This window comes from Schistocerca gregaria, unplaced genomic scaffold (genome assembly GCF_023897955.1).
Source record: "Schistocerca gregaria isolate iqSchGreg1 unplaced genomic scaffold, iqSchGreg1.2 ptg001051l, whole genome shotgun sequence".
Lineage (NCBI taxonomy): Eukaryota > Metazoa > Arthropoda > Insecta > Orthoptera > Acrididae > Schistocerca > Schistocerca gregaria.
In genome coordinates, this window is record NW_026062397.1 from 48,704 (window position 1) to 52,500 (window position 3,797).

The 3,797-nt window shown below is 55.0% G+C and overlaps 1 non-coding gene across 1 annotated transcript in view; it reads left to right on the forward strand.

Moving 5' to 3' along the window:
- Positions 1 to 2,467: 2,467 nt before the first annotated feature.
- LOC126327487 (small subunit ribosomal RNA) overlaps positions 2,468 to 3,797 on the forward strand; it is a 1,893-nt gene continuing 563 nt past the window's right edge. Inside the window, exon 1 of the ribosomal RNA XR_007561301.1 lies at positions 2,468 to 3,797. This exon is cut by the window's right edge and continues 563 nt beyond it. This is a non-coding gene — a ribosomal RNA (small subunit ribosomal RNA).

A 3,797-nucleotide genomic window follows, 5' to 3' on the forward strand; every position in this document is an offset into this window, starting at 1 on the left:
GCACCTTAACCCAAGTTACGCTGCACCTTAACCCAAGTTACGCTGCACCTTAACCCAAGTTACGCTGCACCTTAACCCAAGTTACGCTGCACCTTAACCCAAGTTACGCTGCACCTTAACCCAAGTTACGCTGCACCTTAACCCAAGTTACGCTGCACCTTAACCCAAGTTACGCTGCACCTTAACCCAAGTTACGCTGCACCTTAACCCAAGTTACGCTGCACCTTAACCCAAGTTACGCTGCACCTTAACCCAAGTTACGCTGCACCTTAACCCAAGTTACGCTGCACCTTAACCCAAGTTACGCTGCACCTTAACCCAAGTTACGCTGCACCTTAACCCAAGTTACGCTGCACCTTAACCCAAGTTACGCTGCACCTTAACCCAAGTTACGCTGCACCTTAACCCAAGTTACGCTGCACCTTAACCCAAGTTACGCTGCACCTTAACCCAAGTTACGCTGCACCTTAACCTAACTTACGCTGCACCTTAACCTAACTTACGCTGCACCTTAACCTAACTTACGCTGCACCTTAACCTAACTTACACTGCACCTTAACCTAACTTACGCTGCACCTTAACCTAACTTACACTGCACCTTAACCTAACTTACACTGCACCTTAACTGTCACATGTAACGTCACAGGAATGTAGCTTTGCCTAACAGCAACCCTCTGAACATAGTTCACTGCTTGGATCCTCTGGTGTCATGTGTATTTCTTGATGCCATGGTGCGTACCCTCACATAAAGGTCTTTCGAGTGTTGCGTACTTTCTACACAGTCCCGCTAACCACTGGAAGGGTGTACCGCTACAGAACGAATATCGCCCTCCCCTCCTGCCCTTCCAAGCTGGTCGGTCAGGCGTTTGTTTGTGAAATGAGCCTTGCAGCTGTTCAGTTGCATTCGGTTGTCGATGCAGTCAGTGTACGTTGTGGTACGGCCTGTGTGGACTGTCCGCTGATGTACGCGTAACCCACACTGATCATCCGTCGTTACGTACTGAGTGACATAATGTGGCACATGCTTGACCGTACACCGGCTGCGCCCTACAATGGCGAATCATAAGGGCCATATGTTGTGCACGATGCTACTTGTCTCGTCTCCCCATTACAGCGAGATTGCACTGTTGTACGCCGTACAGACATGTGGTAGGTAGGTACGGACGAAAGTATTGCATGTTGGCCCCCCCCCCCCCCCCCTCCTCCCTCTGCCGGGAATCAGCGTGAGCCGTCTGTTGATGTAGCGACGAGGGTTTTCCTATTTAATCGTATTGCCCCACACAACATGATAGCACGGTGGACCGCGTTCCACATCTGCGACATGCTACAGAGGCCGGTTGACAGTCGACCGCGCAAGGGACATTGCACACGTGCGCGGACCATCTTCCACGTGTTCTCTCGTGTACATGCCGCAGTGTGTATGTGGGCTGATGTAGCGTGTCGTGACACATAACATGCAGGCATGCCAGAATCGTAGATTTCGCAAATGTAGATTGACGTATACGTTTGCTGCCAAAGATCCGCAAATGAACTGGAAATCAGTTGTTGAGCGGTTGTTCGCGCTGCAGGTGCATCGGTGATAGCGACGATCGGTACATCTATGAACCGGTTGTTTCGGCGGTACCCGCCATGCCCCCGAACCTGAGTTGGCCATGTGGGTATGAAGCGATACGAGGCTGTGGCTTGGCGGGACAGTCCCCGGCCGGTGAGGGGGGGCCGCCCGGCGTGCTGGCCGCGCGCTGCGTGAGCGCACGCACTACAGCCGGCTGGTGGGGGGCGCCCAGTGGCAGGAGCGCCGGCCGACGGGCCCGGCTGGCGTCCCAGCTATGCGCCGGCGCACCCTGCGCGCGGCGCCAGGCGGCCAAAGTGGGTTCTGCCGAGCCCGGTGCGAAGCGCGGTGGACATCTGCAGTGTGCTGGTCCGATTGCGGACTGTGTGCGTTGAGGATGCGCCGCCGCCCGGCACTCGGCGTCGCGACGCCGTCTGCTGCTCGGTCGCCCCCAGCGGTTCTCGCAGGTGGTTTGTATCGCAGCTCTGCGGACGTGTTGGCGCGTGCGCTGTGCTGGGAGAGTTCGCTTCTGCACCCAAGTGGGGCTTTGCCCTTCTGTGGCGCTGGCGTTGGAGCTGCCGGTCACCGTAGGTGGCGCGTGTTGTTTCCCGCCGGCAATGCCACGACAGCACGCTCCCGGGCCTCTGTCGGCAGCGGCAAGCTCAGTTGGGAGCACGGGTGTTCGCACTGAAAGCGTCTACTCGCCCATCTCCGGGCGATTGCGCCTCTCTCGAACCCGACCAAGTACTTAGGACGGCGCTGCGCGCCGCCGGGACCTGAGAGGGTTTCGAGGTGTATCGTGCAGGGGAGCTCAGCCTCCTCCTGTTTGCAGAATAATTGAGCGGACGCTTGCGTGTTCGCGCGGGCCCTCGGGACACACTCCCGGGCGGCCGGCTGCTCAGCTCTCGTTGACGCAGCTCCCTGGTTGATCCTGCCAGTAGTCATATGCTTGTCTCAAAGATTAAGCCATGCATGTCTCAGTACAAGCCGCATTAAGGTGAAACCGCGAATGGCTCATTAAATCAGTTATGGTTCCTTAGATCGTACCCACGTTACTTGGATAACTGTGGTAATTCTAGAGCTAATACATGCAAACAGAGTCCCGACCAGAGATGGAAGGGACGCTTTTATTAGATCAAAACCAATCGGATTGGCTCGTCTGGTCCGTTTGCCTTGGTGACTCTGAATAACTTTGGGCTGATCGCACGGTCCTCGTACCGGCGACGCATCTTTCAAATGTCTGCCTTATCAACTGTCGATGGTAGGTTCTGCGCCTACCATGGTTGTAACGGGTAACGGGGAATCAGGGTTCGATTCCGGAGAGGGAGCCTGAGAAACGGCTACCACATCCAAGGAAGGCAGCAGGCGCGCAAATTACCCACTCCCGGCACGGGGAGGTAGTGACGAAAAATAACGATACGGGACTCATCCGAGGCCCCGTAATCGGAATGAGTACACTTTAAATCCTTTAACGAGTATCTATTGGAGGGCAAGTCTGGTGCCAGCAGCCGCGGTAATTCCAGCTCCAATAGCGTATATTAAAGTTGTTGCGGTTAAAAAGCTCGTAGTTGGATTTGTGTCCCACGCTGTTGGTTCACCGCCCGTCGGTGTTTAACTGGCATGTATCGTGGGACGTCCTGCCGGTGGGGCGAGCCGAAGGCGTGCTTGCGCGTCCCGAGGCGGACCCCGTTGAAATCCTACCAGGGTGCTCTTAGTTGAGTGTCTCGGTGGGCCGGCACGTTTACTTTGAACAAATTAGAGTGCTTAAAGCAGGCAAGCCCGCCTGAATACTGTGTGCATGGAATAATGGAATAGGACCTCGGTTCTATTTTGTTGGTTTTCGGAACCCGAGGTAATGATTAATAGGGACAGGCGGGGGCATTCGTATTGCGACGTTAGAGGTGAAATTCTTGGATCGTCGCAAGACGAACAGAAGCGAAAGCATTTGCCAAGTATGTTTTCATTAATCAAGAACGAAAGTTAGAGGTTCGAAGGCGATCAGATACCGCCCTAGTTCTAACCATAAACGATGCCAGCCAGCGATCCGCCGCAGTTCCTCCGATGACTCGGCGGGCAGCCTCCGGGAAACCAAAGCTTTTGGGTTCCGGGGGAAGTATGGTTGCAAAGCTGAAACTTAAAGGAATTGACGGAAGGGCACCACCAGGAGTGGAGCCTGCGGCTTAATTTGACTCAACACGGGAAACCTCACCAGGCCCGGACACCGGAAGGATTGACAGATTGATAGCTC